The sequence below is a fragment of the Mercenaria mercenaria genome, chromosome 3 (genome assembly GCF_021730395.1).
Source record: "Mercenaria mercenaria strain notata chromosome 3, MADL_Memer_1, whole genome shotgun sequence".
In the NCBI taxonomy this organism is placed as follows: Eukaryota; Metazoa; Mollusca; class Bivalvia; order Venerida; family Veneridae; genus Mercenaria; species Mercenaria mercenaria.
Window position 1 is genome coordinate 2,665,008 of NC_069363.1, and position 19,280 is coordinate 2,684,287.

Consider the following 19,280-nt stretch of genomic DNA (forward strand, 5'->3'; position numbering starts at 1 on the left):
TATCCAAGGCGATATGCAGCTCATGAGTCAGCCATGCCGGCTCAAGGTCAAAGTCACAACTTAGGGTCAAAGGTTTGAGCCTTCCATTTTGTGTCCAGTGTATCTCCTAAGCCTTTTGAAGGATTTTCATCAAACTTGGGTCAAATGATCACCTCATCAAGAACTCATGAGTCAGCCATGTCAACTCGAGGTCAGGATCACAACTCAAGGTCAAAAGACAATAATCAGCATATATTTGATTATCTAAGCATTTTTATAATGGAAAACAATATATCTATTTGAAACATGCTCACAGAAATCAAAAGTACATGATTTTGTAAAGAAAGGAATACTTTCTGCCCTTCAGTAGACAAGGGGGGATACTTATTCTTATTCTAGACATGCTAGTTGCCATTTTGCTACTTGCCTCCTGCTAGTTGCCATTTGTTAGTTGCTACTTGCCTCTTGCTAGTTGCCATTTGTTAGTTGCTACTTGCCTCTTGCTACTTGCAATTTGTTAAAATTTTAAAAGTCTTATTGTCTAAAACCACAAGACCTAGGCCTTTGATATTTAGTATGTAGCATTACCTTGAGGTCCTCTACCAAACTTGTTCAAATTATGCCCCTGGGGTGAAAAGAGGCCCTGCCCTTGGGGTCTCAAATTTAACATAGAGTTATATAGGGAGAAAAATCTTCTTGTCTGAAAGTTCAAGGCCTAGGCCTTTGATATTTGGTAAGAGACATAACAAAATGTTTTTAATGGACAATGCGAATAAGAAAATACTGGAAGAACACTTCACACTAGAAAACTATGTGAAGAACTACAACTATGTAGGGGCTACTGGACTCTACTTAGTGGTGGAATTGGTTGATTGCTGGTAAGTTTTTGATATAGTAGATTGAATCATTACAAAGTTAATCCTTTATTGCGCCTCTTTAGAGAAGAGGGGATATATTGCTTTGCACTTGTCTGTCAGTTGGTATTGGGACCATTTCATTTTATTAATTTTTAGGTCAAACTACTTTGGTGTAGTTGTCAAAAGTAGAAGTAATTGTCTTGCAGAGATGACATTTATTAGTCCCCTACTGGTTGAAAACCAGTTTCGGGGACTATAGGAATGCGCTTTTCCGTCATTCCGTCCGTCTGTCCGCAATTTCGTGTCCGGTCCATAACTCTGTCATCCATGAAGGGATTTTAATATTACTTGGCACAAATGTTCCCCATGATGAGACGTGTCCTGCGCAAAACCCGGACCCCTAGCTCAAAGGTCAAGGTCACAATTGGAGGTCAAAGGTCAACAGGGCTTTTTTCCTGTCCGGTCCATAACTCTCCCATCCATGAAGGGATTTTAATATTACTTAGCACAAGTGTTTCCCATGATGAGACAACGTGTCATGCGCAAAACCCGGACCCCTAGCTCAAAGGTCAAGGTCACAATTGGAGGTCAAAGGTCAAGAGGGTTTTTTTCCTGTCCGGTCCATAACTCTCCCATCCATGAAGGGATTTTAATATTACTTGGCACAAATGTTCCCCATGATGAGACGATGTGTCATGCACAAAACCTAGACCCCTAGCTTAAAGGTCAAGGTCACAATTGGAGGTCAAAGGTCAACAGGGCTTTTTTCCTGTCCGGTCCATAACTCTGCCATCCATGAAGGGATTTTAATATTATTTCGCACAAATGTACCTCATAATAAGACGATGTGTCATGCACAACTTTCAGACCCCTAGCTCAAAGGTCAAGGTCACACTTAGCAGTCAAATGTATACATTGCATGAACAGGGTCTGTTTCGTGTCCGGTCCATAACTCTGACATTCATGAAGGGATTTTAATATTACTTGGCACAAATGTTCCCCATGATGAGACGACGTGTCATGCGCAAATCCTGGACCCTTAGATCAAAGGGCAAGGTCACAATTGGAGGTCAAAGGTCAATAAGGATTTTTTCCTGTCCGATCTAGAACTCTGTCATCCATCAAGGGATTACAATATTGCTTGGCATAAATGTTCACCATGATGAGATGACATGTCATGTGCAACACCCAGTACCCTAGCTTAAAGGTCAAGGTCACACTTTGAGATCAAAGGTCAGTAGGATTTTTAGCTCGACCTATGAAGTATAAGGAGAGCTATCCTACTCGCCCCGGCGTCGGCGTTTTTCCGCGTCCCCACCTTAGGAGAGCTATCTTACTCGCCCCGGCGTCGGCATCTTTCCACGTCCCCACCTCGGTTAAAGTTTTGGTGCACTTTCTCTTTTTTCAACATATCTCTGTAATTACTTGATGGATTTGATTCAAACTTGAAATACTTATTCCTCATCATCATCCACATCATTTGACATAAGGGCCATAACTCTGGCACCAATATTTCATGAATTATCCCCCCTTTTCACTTAGATTTTCAGGTAAAAGTTTTGATGCACTTTCACTCTATCTCTGTTATTACTGAATGGATTTGATTCAAACTTAAAATAGTTGTTCAACATCATCACCCACATCATATGACACAAGGTGCATAACTCTGGCACCATTTTTGTATGAATTATTCCCCCTTTTTACTTAGAATTTCAGGTTTAAGTTTTGGTGCACTTTCACTCTACCTCTGTTATTACTGAATGGATTTGATTCAAACTTAAAATAGTTGTTCAGCATCATCACCCACATCATATGACACAAGATGCATAACTCTGGCACCATTTTTCATGAATTATTACCCCTTTTTACTTAGAATTTCAGGTTAAAGTTTTGGTGCACTTTCACTCTACCTCTGTTATTACTGAATGGATTTGATTCAAACTTAAAATAGTTGTTCAGCATCATCACCCACATCATATGACACAAGATGCATACCTCTGGCACAATTTTTCATGAATTATTCCCCTTTTTACTTAGAATGCACTTTCACTCTATCTCTGTTATTACTGAATGGATCTGATTCAAACTTAAAATAGTTGTTCAACATCATTACCCTTATCATATGATGCAAGGTGCATAACTCTAGGACCAAGTTTTCATGAATTATTTCCCCTTTTTACTTAGAATTTCAGGTTAAAGTTTTATGCACTTTCACTCTGTCTCTGTTATTACTGAATGGATTTGATTCAAACTTAAAATAGTTGTTCAACATCATCACCCACACCATATGACACAAGGTGCATAACTCTGGCACCAATTTTTTATTAATTATTCACCCTTTTTACTTAGAATTTTAGGTTAAAGTTTTGATCCACTTTCACTCTGTCTCTGTTATTACTGAATGGATTTGATTCAAACTTAAAATAGTTGTTCAACATCATCACCCACACTATATGACACAAGCTGCACAACTCTGGCACCAATATTTAATGAATTATGTCCCTTTTTGCTTAAGATATACTTATATAGTGTTTGGATACATTTTATCTTTACCTCTCTTATTACTTTAAGTTGATATTTTTGACATAGACTCAGGCTATTGTGCAATATCTTCATCCACAATTGGAGTCATTAAACACTCCAGTGACAGCTCTAGTTTCCTCAGATGTACCCAGTTTCACTATCCAGCATCGAAATAGTCGAGCACGCTGTCTCCTGTGACAGCTCTTGTTTTCCTGTCCAGTCTATAACTTTGTCATACAAAACAGGATTTAGATATCAGTTGGCACAAATATTTCCCTGGATGAGACAACATGTTATGTGCAAAACCCAAGCCCAGGGTCTAATGTCAAGTTCACACTTTAGACCAAAGGTCAGACACAAGAATGACTTTGTCTGGAGCATATCTTCTTCATGCATGGAGGGATTTTGATGTAACTTGGCACAAATGTTCACCAACGTAAGACGGATTGTCATGTGTAAGAACCAGGTCCCTAGGTCTAAGGTCAAGGTCATATTTAGAGGTCAAAGGTCAAATTCAAGAATGACTTTGTCCAGAGCATTTCTTCTTCATGCATTGGAGGATTTTGATGTAACTTGGACCAAATGTTCACCACCATGAGGCACCCTTGTTTTTAGAATAATGTCCCTTTGTTAATACTATAAATAGATTTTATTGTAACTTTTTTATTATTGGCCATAGAGAAAAATCGAGACCACTTTTCTGTGGTACAACATGCATGTTACATCCAATTTTTAGGTGTATTTTGACCTATCTGTACCTGGTAAAGAGTTTCTTGTGGACTTATATTAGATAGATTTGTTTATTTTTTTTTATTTATTTTTTTTTTTTGAAGATTAATTTCCTTTTGTTGGTACTATAAATAACTTATATGATAACTTTTTTATAATCGGCAAAAACATTTCAATATGAAAACAACTGTGGGTTTTTATATATGCACATTTTAATCCAAGTGTGTTGTTATAACATATTGTATATATAGTACAATATTGTTTATACATCATTGACAGATATCAGTTAATTATGTTATACTGCAGTAGAGAAAATTAGGTGCCTTCCAGTAGGGGACTTTGTATTGCATGGCAATACTTCATTCACTTGTTTCTTTGAGGTCAGTAAGTCAATGTCATTGTGACCTTGAGTACAAAAAGCTTGTGTTCATGCTAACTTGAGAATGCTTAAGCCTTTCGTTTCTTCAAACTTGATGCTGTTTGCCGTGTTGACCAGTTTATTGCTTCTATTGATTTTGAAGCCAGGAAGTCAAAGGTCAAGGTCAGTGACCTTGGGTAAAAAAAGTTTGTCTTTCCAAGTACAAGAGCATGCTTGGGCCTACCTTCTGCAAACTTGACCTGCTGGTTGTTCATGACCATTAAATGAGAATGTTGAAAAAATTATTATTACCTCCCTTTTCCTATCTTGGTTGCACAACCAAGATAAATTGGAATTAATTTAATTCAGAAGCAAGATACAGTTTTAAAAACGGTGTTTTGGTTTCGACTGTTGAAATATACTGATATTTATCAAATGCAAAAGTGAAACTAGAAATTACAATCAATAAAAGATAAAAAACTATGTGTTAAATAATTCCTCAAAAAGGGGAATAATAAAATTTTATAGTGAATAACATACGCATTTGTATCAAAGATCTAACACCATGTTATGGGTCTTTTTGTCCCTTAAATTATTTTCTGACCGTATATACGTGAAGCAAAAATGTTGGTTATTAATGTGATTAACTTAATAGCATAATATTTATAGCACTTTCCTTTATATCAGTTTTTTAGATGAGGAAGAAGTACTGCCACTATCATTAACACCACAGGAAGCAAGTTCAGTTGTGCAAAATGAAAGAGCTGAAATAAAGGAAAGAGTGTCAGAACAAGAAAGGAAAAGTGAAACCACTTGTAGTAGTACTAGTGACACAACAACAGAACAATCTCCTGTGACAAAAGAAGTGGATCTTGGAAGATGTACCAATCTCCCTAAGAATGTTACGATGGAAGATGTTGAAGATTATATTATGCAGGAAAAACACAAAAAGGGACACGTTATTGATGCACATGGTTCAAATCTAGCAAACAGGTCATACTTCAGTTTGTTATAAAATTGGCAATGAAGTACTATGCTGACACCAAGAAAAAGGAAGGTGTTGACCTGGAAGTAATTGACAGTGCCTGGGGGCCATTTGTCCAGATTCCAGATGAGCATTTAAATGAATTCTTTGAACTCAGAGATTCTCTAGATGTTAGCAACATGTTGTACCTGAGTGTCCCCTACTGTATTTTCTAAAGGTTACAGAACTAAATCCTATAAATTTATGCGTTGTGTCCGAAAGCGTTGTAAGATTGGATTCCAAGGTGTATGATAAATTCAAAACATGGTATAGGAGGATGAAAGAAAACTACTGAAGTTTCACTTTAAGCTTTGCCTAGAAATATTGTTAAAGGCAGTTTGGCATTGCTTTTCATGTCACTGTTACTAAAAATAAGTTCAGTTATCTTCTTTATGTAGTGATCAAAGTCAGTGTTAACAGTCAGGTTTAAATTAATTTTTATTGTTGTCTGTCTTGTTTCACAGACGGTTCTTGTGTTTCTGTTTGTTTCAATTTCTTCTTTCTTTTAAACAGTTTTGTTTGCTATTGAAAAGGTATTTGCTATGGTTAGTGTCTGATTTTAAGTTGTTTTCTTTTCATTAATTATGAAGTTATTGAAAATTTATTTAGACTGTGAAAATGTTGTCACCATAATTATACATGTGCAATTCTTCGGTAAAGAACATGCTTTTGTTAAATATGTTTTATGCCCCAATCGGATATCAGGTTGGTTGTTTTTAATCTCAATTTCAGCTATGGTTACATTAAAATTAGTAAAATTTCCAAAAAATAATCACCAAAACATTTTTGTATACCCGTATACTCAAAAGCACTTTCTTTTAGCAGGATTTGATTTTTAAATAATCATTTATTATGCTCCCCTTAAGGGTTACAGGAACTCGACGAAACATTATTTAAAGCTTCATTACAAAGAGGGCAGGATACTTAGTTTCCAGCTCCATTTATGCAGCGGAGTTATGGCCCTATGATTATAATTTGATATAGTGTATATGGTGATACCACCGGTTATTTTTGTGCCCAGGCTAGTTCTCTGGACCAACTGGCAAAATTCAATGAAACTTTATGGGATGCTGTATCAGCTCTTTAAGGCATATGCAAGACCTATTGCCAAGCAATACTGACAAAGCTATGCTTCGAGGAGCATCCATCAGTTTTTCAATTGCCTTTATAGACCATCAGTTTAGACTGTTTGGTAGAAAATGCACAGGTCATCATTAATTATAGATGATTTTTCTGCCAAAATCATTAATTAATCACTGATAAATCATGTCCAGATTTGTAGAAAACTCAGCAATGCACGGAATGCAGCTTTGTTATGTTGTTAGCTCACCTGTCACATAGTGACAAGGTGAGCTTTTGTGATCACGCAGCGTCTGTTGTCTGTCTGTGCGTGCGTGCGTTCGTGCGTGCATAAACTTTTGCTTGTGACCACTCTAGAGGTCACATTTTTCACGGGATCTTTATGAAAGTTGGTCAGAATGTTCACCTTGATGATATCTAGGTCAAGTTCGAAACTGGGTCACGTGCGGTCAAAAACTAGGTCAGTAGGTCTAAAAATAGAAAAACCTTGTGACCTCTCTAGAGGCCATATATTTCAAATATCTTCATTGAAATTGGTCAGAATGTTCACCTTGATGATATCTAGGTCAAGTTCGAAACTGGGTCACGTGCCGTCAAAAACTAGGTCAGTAGGTCTAAAAATAGAAAAATCTTGTGACCTCTCTAGAGGCCATATATTTCACAAGATCTTCATGAAAATTGATCAGAATGGTCACCTTGATGATATATCAATCAAGTTCGAAACTGGGTCACGTGCCGTCAAAAACTAGGTCAGTAGGTCAAATAATAGAAAAACCTTGTGACCTCTCTAAAGGCCATATTTTTCATGGGATCTCTATGAAAGTTGGCCTGAATGTTCATCTTGATGATATCTAAGTCAAGTTCGAAACTGGGTCACGTGCGGTCAAAAACTAGGTCAGTAGGACTAAAAATAGAAAAACCTTGTGACCTCTCTAGAGGCCATATATTTCATGAGATCTTCATGAAAATTGGTCAGAACGTTCACCTTGATGATATCTAGGTCAAGTTCGAAAGTGGGTCACATGCCGTCAAAAACTAGGTCAATAGGTCAGACAATAGAAAAACCTTGTGACTTCTCTAAAGGCCATAATTTTCATGGGATCTGTATGAAAGTTGGTCTGAATGTTGATCTTGATGATATCTAGGTCAAGTTCGAAACTGGGTTATGTGCGGTCAAAAACTAGGTCAGTAGGTCTAAAAATAGAAAAACCTTGTGACCTCTCTAGAGGCCATACTTGTGAATGGATCTCCATAAAAATTGGTCAGAATGTTTATCTTGATGATATCTAGGTCAAGTTCGAAAGTGGGTCACGTGCCTTCAAAAAGTAGGTCAGTAGGTCAAATAATGAAAAAACGTTGTGACCTCTCTAGAGGCCATATTTTTCATGGGATCTGTATGAAAGTTGGTCTGAATGTTTATCTTGATGATATATCGGTCAAGTTTGAAACTGGGTCAACTGCAATCAAAAAGTAGGTCAGTAGGTCTTAAAATAGAAAAACCTTGTGACCTCTCTAGAGGCCTTACCCTTGAATGGATCTTCATGTAAATTGGTCAGAATGTTTACCTTGATGATATCTAGGTCAAGTTTGAAACTGGGTCACATGCCGTAAAAAACTAGGTCAGTAGGTCAAATAATAAAAAAAACCTTGTGACCTCTAGAAGGCCATACTTTTCATGGGATCTGTATGAAAGTTGGTCTGAATGTTCATCTTGATGATATCTAGGTCAAGTTTGAAACTGGGTCAATTGCGGTAAAAAACTAGGTCAGTAGGTTTAAAATTAGAAAAATCTTTTGACCTCTCTAGAGGCGATATTTTTCAATGGATCTTCAAGAAAATTGATCTGAATGTTCACCTTGATGATATCTAGGTCAGTTTCGAAACTGGGTCATGTGCGGTCAAAAACTAGGCCAGTAGGCATAAAAATAGAAAAACCTTGTGACCTCTCTAGAGGCCATATTCTACATGAGATCTTCATGAAAATTAGTGAGAATGTTCACCTTGATGAGGTAAAGTTCAAAACAGGGTCATGACCTTCGAAAACTAGGTCAATAGGTCAAATAATAGAAAAAACCTTGTGACCTCTCTAGAGACCATATTTTTCAATGGATCTTCATGAAAATTGGTCAGAATTTTTATCTTTATAATATCTAGGTGAAGTTCAAAACTGGGTCACATGAGATCAAAAACTAGGTCACTATGTCAAATTATAGAAAAAACGACGTCATACTCAAAACTGGGTCATGTGGGAACAGGTGAGCGATTCAGGACCATCATGGTCCTCTTGTTTTTCTTTACAGATGGGTTTGTTGTATATAACAGCTATTGATGGTTGAACAGTTTCGTATCTTACTAAATTTTGAAACAACACGTTTTCAATTTTGTATTTTAAACATTTTAAGATATTTGATTTGACCTAGTGACCTAGTTTTTGACCCCAGATGATCCATTTTCGAACTTGTTCTAGATTTCATCAAGGTAATCATTTTGACAAAATTCCATGAAGACGAGTTGAAAAATACAGCCTCTATTGCATTCACAAGCCTTTTTCTATGATTTGACCTAGTTTTTATCCCCAGATGACCCATTTTCGAACTTTGCCTAGATTTCATCAAGGTAATCATTCTGACCAAAATTCATGAAGATCAATTGAAAAATACAGCCTCTATCGCATACACAAGGTTTTTCTTTGATTTGACCTAGTGGCTTAGTTTTTAATCCCAGATAACCCATTTTCGAATTTTGCCTAGATTTCATCAAGGTAATCATTCTGACAAAATTTCATGAAGATCAGTTGAAAAATACAGCCTGTATCGCATGCACAAGCTAAATGTTGACAGACAGACGACGGACATCGAGCGATCACAAAAACTGCTCAGGTGAGCTAAAAACCCTTAAGAACAACAACAACAAAGAAAAAACAAGGACATATATCAAACAGGGAATGCCATGTTCCAAAACGAGTGAGTGAGTTGGGTTTTACGGCGAACCGACACAAAATGGTCATATATCTCTGAAATTCCAAAACGAAACCCACAGCACGCAGACGTGCACACAACAAACACACGCACACAAAGCAAACACGAGTACAAAACGAGCAAATAAAGGAACACAGTGGGGCACCACTTTGGAACGTCAGTTGCAAAAAAACAAACAAAAAAAACAAGGACATATATCAAACAGGGAATGCCATGTTCCAAAAACAAAGCCTCCATAAAACGAAACCCACAGCACGCAGACGTGCACACTATTAACATACACGCATGCAAAGCAAACACACGAGGACAACACGAACAAATAAAAGAACACAGTGGGTCACCGCCTTGGAACGGTCAGTGGCAAAAACACCACTGGGGAGCTTTAACCGGTTTATGGTGCGCACCCAATCTCACTCTTACCCCCACCATGTTCCAAAGACACGGGACAGTGTAAATAAAAGTAATCCCGCCAGGTGAATCTCTAACAAAAAGGCATGGCATGTAAAACACAAAAATGCTCGTGTATAAATATATAAACAAGAGGGTCATTGACCCTAAATCGCTCACCCGTGTATAAGGCTTAAAGTGTGTTTGTATAACGTAATGGTACAAGTATTGATAGGTTTCTTCTATGTTAGCCGTCACACACATTCTTTAACCTAGGGCAATAGTTAGACAGAACAACTCTGATATACTGTTGTGCAGTAAAAAAATCGTTAAAAATCAGTTATCACAAAAATGTATATTTTTTAAATATAGAAACTACAATAAGGATAAATTATTCAATAATTTTGTGTTGCTAAAAATTTAAATAATGAAAATTCTTTATGTTTTCATGACAGATGTCAAAACTTGATTGTTGTCTCAACTTTGACACATTAATTTTATGCTCTTGAGTCAAGAATGTGCTAAAAGGCTTCTTTTTAAAGATTTCATTCTAAATGTATTTATAATAAGGTCATTGTGATGGTCTGGATAATTTAAATGTTAAGACTTCCTGACTGATAAGGTTTTGATTGCTGTCAAAACTTGTTAATATTGTACATACTTTTAATTTTATTACCATGTACGCGTTCTTGAATTTGATTGGTTTAAACTGTTAATTACAGTCACAATAAGGGTAATTTTAATTGGTCAGTTATTATATATTGAGAGGAAATATATTTTCAACACAGCAGGTTTCTAGGAGAATAGATTTGGATTTTCAAGTGCAAACATTGTGGTTTTCCACTAAAACACAAGAATTGTTAATACTTAAATCTTTTATTGAATTTAAACTGTGTGATTTTCCACTGAAGAAAAAAAGAAGATAATCTGGAACTGTGTTTTATCATTTGGACATAATAAGTAGTGCCGTAATATCTGTAACTTTTCATCATTATTTAACGGCATAACAATACGCCAAAAATCAAGGCTCTAGCTTTATTGATTCAGAGAAGATTTTCAGTTTCTTATATAAAAGCCTGTGGTAAGTACATGTCACATACAGGGGCGTGGCCATTTTTGACCTTAGGGCAATAATTTGGTCAATTATGGGAGAGAGTTAAACCCTTATATCACACGCCAAATTTTTATACACGGGCATTTTTGTGTTTTACAAGCAATGCCTTTTTGCTTCCATTACGTGTGTTAGAGATTCACCTGGAGGGGATTACTTTTATTTACACTGTCCCGTGTCTTTGGAACATGGTGGTGGTAAGAGTGAGGTTGGGTGCGCACCATAAACCGGTTTAAGCTCCCCAGTGGTGTTTTTGCCACTGACCGTTCCAAGGCGGTGCCCCACTGTGTTCCTTTGTTCATTTTGTCCTCTTGTGTTGGCTTTGTGTGTGCGCGCGCGTGTGTGTATGTGTTTGTGGTGTGCACGTCTGCGTGCTGTGGGTTTCGTTTTGGGGAGGATGCGTTTTTGGTACGTGGCATTCCCTGTTTGATATTTGTCTTTGTTTTTTTTTGTAGTGTGCACGTCTGCATGCTGTGGGTTTCGTTTTGCGGAGGCTTTGTTTTTAGCTCGACTATTCATAGAATAGTGAGCTATTGCACTCGCCCATGCGTCGGCGTCCGCATCCGCGTCCCGATTTTGGTTAAGGTTTTGTATGTAAGCTGGTATCTCAGTAACCACTTGTGGGAATGGATTGAAACTTCACACACTTATTCACTGTGACAAACTTACTTACATTGCACAGGTTCCATAATTCTATTTTACAAAATTATGCCCCTTTTTCGACTTAGAAATTTTTGGTTAAGGTTTTGTATGTAAGCTGGTAACTCAGTAACCACTTGTGGGAATGGATTGAAACTTCACACACTTATTCATTGTGATGAACTGATCTACATTGCACAGGTTCCATAACTCTATTTTGCTTTTTTACAAAATTATGCCCCTTTTTCGACTTAGAAATTTTTGGTTAAGGTTTTGTATGTAAGCTGGTATCTCAGTACTTACTAATGGGAATGGATTGAAACTTCACATACTTGTTCACTATCATGATCTGACATGCACTAAGCAAGTCCCATAACTCTACTCTCTTTTTTTTCAAAATTATGCCCCTTTTTCGACTTAGCAGTTTTTGGTTAAATTTTTGTATGTAATCTGATATCTCAGTATCCACTAATTGGAATGGATTGAAACTTCACACACTTGTTCACTGTCATGATCTAACATGCACTGTGAAGGTCCATAACTCTACTTGGCATTTTTACAAAATTAGCCCCTTTGACTTAGCAGTTTTTTTGTTAAGTTTTTGTATGTAAGCTGGTATCTCAGTATCCACAAATTGGAAAGGATTGAAACTTCACACACTTGTTCACTGTCATGATAGACATGCAGTACAGAGGTTCAATACCTCTACTTTGCATTTTACAAAATTATGCCCCTTTTTCAACTTTTGTATTCATTCAATTGACAAGCTGTTGAATAGTCCAGCGTTGCTGTCCTCCGACAGCTCTTGTTGAAACATGGCATTCCCTGTTTGATATATGTCCTTTCGTTTCCATTGCGTGAGTTAGATTCACCTGGTGGAGATACTTTATTTAGACTGTCATGTGTCTTTGGAACATGGTGGGGGTAAGAGTGAGGTTGGGTGCACACCATAAACCGGTTTAATGGGGAGGCTGCGTTTTTGGAACATGGTATTCCCTGTTTGATATTTTCTTTGTTTTTAAACTTCCCAGTGGTGGTGTTGCCACTGACCGTTCCAAGGCGGTGCCTCACTATGTTCCTTTATTACAGAATCACGTATGCGAGTGTTTATTTTATTTATTTATTTGGGGTTTACGGCGCACCAACACAGTATAGTATGTGCTGGTAATGTGCACATCTGCGTGCTGAGTTTTGTTTTGGGGAGGCTGCGTTTTTGGAACATGGCATTTTATCCTTGTTCTTTTGCTGACTGTGGCTCACTGAAATTCACACAACGCTATTGGTTCCACATCTCATTTACATCGAAATAAAAAACATGAGGTATGGAATCAAAATTTGCATACCTGCTGGAATCAAAGAGTTACTGCAAAACCAAGTGTTAAGACCATATTAGTCGCCATATACGATCATGCAAGGGTAAGGCAGTGGTTCCAATTCTTTTCATACACAGATCGTCCCAGAACCACATGGGGCTAAAACAATTGTAGCACCGAAGAAGATTTGGTATATATGTACTGACTTAAGATAGCCAACATTTACAAAAAGAAGGAAGGAATGGAATTGATAAGTGTTTGTATCGATTTCATTTCCCAGTCGTTTGATTTTTTGTTTGTTTTGGGTTTGTCCTCTTGTGTAGGCTTTGTGTGTGCGCGTGTATGTGTGTGTATTCCTCTGTTTGTTCGTTTTGTCCTCGTGTGTTGGCTTTGTGTGTGTGCGCGTGTATGTGTGTGTGTTTTTGGTGTGCACGTCTGCGTGCTGTAGGTTTCGTTTTGGGGAGGCTGCGATTTTGGTACGTGGCATTCCCTGTTTGATATTTGTCTTTGTTTTTTAACGCCTTTTTTCAACAGCGCTGTAATTTCAGTTATGTAAAGACGGGCAGTTAACCAAACCAGTGTTCTGTACCAGTACACACCTGTTCTCCGCAAGTAACTGCTAACTGCCACACATGAATCCGAGGTGGGACGAATGATTTCAAACACAATGTATTTCATCAAATCGTCATGGAGAACATACGCCCCGCTCGGGGCGTTTGATTGTGATAATTCTTGCAGCAGTGACATGTTGCGCAGTAAGGTCTTGCACAATTTCTGTTTCCGATATCCCTGCAAGTTCAGGACAACGAATGAACCCCTTGTGGAAATCGGAGTACGGTGTGCAATATATTTATATGGATGATTTATAATTCTGTTATGCCAAGTAGAATTCTCACCTTCCGTGCCGTCGTAGTGTTTCAGTACTCCGTTTCTGTCCTTTGCACGAACCTGCTGTCAATTCCAGACCCAAGATACAGCTATAAGCCGTTTCCGTTTCGACATATTTCTGATACCTCAGTTGACTTTAAGCCCAACCGTCTCCCAAGGAGCTAGGAAAATCAATTTAGGCATCGTTTATTTTATACTACTCATTCGCGGGAATGCTTAGTGTTGCATTTTCCATTACTGCTCATGAACAGACTCGATCAGACCGAATCTGCAATTTTCAGTTTGCCTTGTTTTCGGTGCTTCCGAGGGATCTACTTTTCAGATTTTAGTTCTATAAACATCATAAATAACCCAGTAAATATAAATGCCTTTAAAGTATATGTACATCGTTATTAAAAATAAGTATGAAACTGGCCACAACTCTAGTGTGCGGGACATAAATATATTACAGGATCGAAGTTAAGTAACGTACGCAATCTACTTTTCGCCAGTTTTATTTCCGATTTCTATTCAAGTGACAACACTCATTTTCATGTTCGCTGGTTTTAATTAGTGCTTGTGTTTATCTTTATATTGTGTGGTCATGTTTTTGTCCTACGTAAGAGTGTGCATGCGCGAAATTTTACTACAGTTGCCCAAGGACCGCGCAACGTGTAAAAAAACAAAGACAAATATCAAACAGGGAATGCCACGTACCAAAATACGCAGCCTCCCCAAAACGAAACCCACAGCACGCAGACGTGCACACCACAAACACACATACACATACACGCGCACACAAAGCAAACACATGAGGACAAAACGAACAAACAAAGGAACACTGTACCGCCTCGGTAGCCTAGTGGTAGAGCGCCCGCTTCGAGTGCGGGAGGTCGTGGGTTCGATCCATGGCCGCGTCATACTAAAGACGTAAAAATGGTACTAGTAGCTTCCTCGCTTGGCGCTCAGCATTAAGAGGATAGTGCTAGGACTGGTCAGCCCGGTGTCATTATAGTGTAACTGGGTGGGTTATCATTTCTTGTGTCTACGGCGTGATATTCCAGTGAAGCAGCACTATAAAGTTGGGCATTGTGCTCACTGCTACAAGTAGACACCGTCATTTATATGACTGAAAAATTGTTGAAAAACACGCACGCACGCACGCACGCACATTTAAACGCTACAAATCGGGGATCTAAGTTATAAACCTACCAACTGGGAACTTCTTTATTTCTGCAGCTACAGTTATCATATTTTTATCAACTCTTATTCTTATCATTTTTAGCTCATCTGATTTTTTGAAAAAAAATGATGAGTTATTGTCATCACTTGAGCGGTTGTCGGCGTCGGCGTCGGCGTTGTCTGGTTAAGTTTTATGTTTAGGTCAGCTTTTCTCCTAAACTATCAAAGCTATTGCTTTGAAACTTGGAATACTTGTTCACCATCATAAGCTGACCCTGTATAGCAAGAAACATAACTCCATCTTGCTTTTTGCAAGACTTATGGCCCCTTTTGTACTTAGAAAATATCAGATTTCTTGGTTAAGTTTTATGTTTAGGTCAACTTTTCTCCTAAACTATCAAAGCTATTGCTTTGAAACTTGGAATACTTGTTCACCATCATAAGCAGACCCTGTACATCAAGAAACATAACTCCATCTTGCTTTTTGCAAGAATTATTGCCCCTTTTGGACTTAGAAAATCAGTTTTCTTGGTTAAGTTTTATGTTTAGGTCAGCTTTTATCCTAAACTATCAAAGCTATTCCTTTAAAACTTGCAACACTTGTTCACCATCATAAGTTGACCCTGTACAGCAAGAAATATAACTCCATCCTGCTTTTTGCAAGATTTATGGCCCCTTTTGGACTTAGAAAATATCAGATTTCTTGGTTAAGTTTTATGTTTAGGTCAACTTTTTCTCTTAAACTATCGAAGCTATTGCTTTAAAACTTGCAACTCTTGTTCACCATCATAAGCTGACCCTGTACAGCAAGCAACATAACTCCATCCTGCTTTTTGCAATAATTATTGCCCTTTTTGGACTTAGAAAAATCATTTTCTTGGTTGAATATTATGTTTAAGTCAACTTTTCTCATAAACTATCAAAGCTATTGCTTTAAAACTTGCAACAGTTTTTCACCATCATAAGTGGACACTGTACATCAAGAAACATAACTCTATCCTGCTTTTTGCAAGAGTGATGGCTCTTTTTAGACTTAGAAAATCATGCGTAGGACAATATTTCTATTATACAAAAAAAATCAGATGAGCGTCAGCACCCGCAAGGCGGTGCTCTTGTTAAATTATCCGAGCCTTTAGATTAAAGCTATCTTCATTTGCTAAGCAATGAGTTTTTCCCATTCAAAACGGGGAATCTGGTGTTTCAACCAAATACGGTAAATGTGTAACAAACCGGGTGTTTGCGTATTGACGAAATGTGGAACTTTGGAACTTTCATCTCAGTGTTGTTATATTTTCTGATCCTTCGGGATCATTGATTTCAACTCATTTAGATTTGAAGATTGAGTACTGCTTAAGCCGGTGCCAGAGGGCGTGGGCAGTGTTGCATTTTCCATTACTGCTCATGAACAGACTCAATCAAACCGAATCTGCAATTTTCACTGTTTGCCTTGTTCTCGGTGCTTCCGAGGGATCTACTTTTCAGATTTTATTTGTGTTTTAATTTGTTTGTTTTGGGTTTAACGCCGTTTTTCAACAGTATTTCAGTCATGTAACGGCGGGCAGTTAACCTAACCAGTGTTCCTGGATACTGTACCAGTACAAACCTGTTCTCCGCAAGTAACTGCCAACTTCCCCACATGAATCAGAGGTGGAGGACTAATGATTTCAGACACAATGTCGTTTATCAAATATTCACGGAGAACATACGCCCCGTCCGAGGATCGAACTCACGACCCCGCGATCCGTAGACCAACGCTCTTACCTACTGAGCTAAGCGGGCGGGTTTTGTGTTTCAACAAAACGCGGAATGAGTGTGAAGACTAAATTTTAGAGGTACAAGTGTATTACTAAAATGGTGCGTGTGTATAGTTGAAACGAGGAACTAGCTATTAAAATGGTGTATGCGGAAGCACCTGTTACATAACATATATATGAGTAAGTCAATCGAGGGATTTAATTTGATTTGATGGGTTTAACGCCATTTTAAACAGTATTTCAATTATGTCAAGCGGGCAGTTTACCTAACAATCGTTCCTGGAAAGATCCACTACTAGTACCCATCCTCCGCAAGAAACTTCCTTATATGAAGAGACTCGGTCGGTTGCAGGGATCGATCCCATGCCCCTTAATCAGTGAGAGATTACAGTGATTTTAAGTCAGCGACTCTAACCACCTGAACACAGAGACGGTTTGTAAGTACATGTAGTACGCCAATCCTTCGACATTCAATCAAAGTTGTCTATGTCAGATGTTAACAATAAAATAACTGTTTATGAAAAGACATAGAACAACCGAAGAACGAACCAGATGCATGATGCAGAGACATAATATTATAGCACAAAACAGTATCAGGTATCAATTTCATGTTTCAATCACTTTGAATTGCTTAAAAGAATTGTTGAATTCGATATTAAGGGGACGCATACTTTGAAATTAGAAAAAAATGGGTGGGGTATTATAAAATTTACCTGCAAAAAAGTACAAGGTTTTGGTAAATGAAATGAATACTGTTTCAACTGTTATAAGTACACAAAGGATTGCTCACTAAAATAAAATGAGAAAAACTGAAACAAGAAAGTTATTGTTGAATTACATAAGACTTCTTGTGTACATTCAAAGTCAACAATTAAAACTTTTTGGTGCGAAAATAATAGTGCTTCACTTTGTCCAAACATTTATCAATGTTCTACAGATTCTAATTTAAAGAAAGAATGTGAAATAAGTTCACTGTATTGCTTTTCATTTCGCATATGTGAGCTAAAACACATTATTTAGTTTGTTTACAAAGTAGTGCATAAGAAAAGATACGGTGGTCAAGGAATGCCACATTCCAAAACTAAAAGAGTATATTCCCCTTAACACATTAAACATTTATTGTTACAGAAGTCTAATGGCTTACAATAAAGGCCTAAAAATGTTGACATTATTAATTTTTAACTTGGTATTCATGAACTACAATGCACTTAAATATCAAACACATTCAACAAACTTTTGAAAATGTATTGTCTTAAAAATCCCTAAAATAAGGTATGAAATTTGGTTGAGAGGTCCAATCAATGTGTATATGTGCAAAAGTAACATTCTTATCTTGTTCACAAAACTTACTTATACATAGCAGGAATGTTAATTGTTCAAAACTGGACGAATATACAGTTATCCTCACTTTAATGTCATTTATAATTTGTCCTTGAATTCTCCACCATACTTTTCATAACTGTTTTCACGAGTTGCACGAGAATGCTGTCATTCACGTAAAAAAATGGGGTCAAGTAAGTTGTAAATGCAATATCATCTAAACGTAATTAATGGATTATGCAGTTCAAGATAAACATTATCTCATAACGTAACGAACATGTATAATGTTGTAACAACAACTTAACTTACACTGATTTAAGTAGCAGTCGGTTTATAAGTGACTTTATTGATTCATTTTGTGTTTTGTTATTGTTGTCAAAAAGTATAACGGAAGTGCCTCACAACTGAAGCGGAAACCAGTTTGATGCGCAAAGTAGTCCACTGTAAGTAATATTTTTTGACAAATGTCCACAGAAATTAATAATTTTCTAATATTAAAGACGAATATCTGAATATGATTCATCATTTGATAAGAAATTGTAATCATCGACATGGTTTTTTTTTAATCGTACACGTGCTTACACCTAAGTTGTCACCCGTTGTTTATTAGAGTTACCTTTCGTCCGTCGCAGTAATACATTTGCAGTGAATCGCCGAGAAGTCGTGGGAAAATTAAAAACCATGTAAACAAACTAAAATTAACCACCTTTTCAAGACGAATTTCAAGTGATCGACATTATGCATTTAACCCGCATGACCTGTGTAGCATCTTAGATATCTGTTCTAAGGTATACATTGTGTAGAATGTGTTGTTATGCCCTTGCAATGCTAATCCCACTCTGATTTTTTTGTTTACATTTTTTATCAATGAGAAATATGGCGTCCATCCCGAGATGAACTGACGTGGCGTTAAATTTTTACATGTTTAAGCAAACCTGGTGTGTTAGAAAGAAAATCTCATCCCTTCAACATTATTTGGAACACTGTTATTGTAAAAAACCTGTTTTTTCCTTATACAAAAGCTTAATATTTTGTGTTGAATGTACTTTCACAAAGACCTCTGTTTTCCTATTACATTCATAGTACCACATCCTTATCCACAAAATACTGAATATTACAGGTGTCCATCAGTATTATATCAGTTTAGGAATATATTTTTTATTTTCCCACCATCGATTT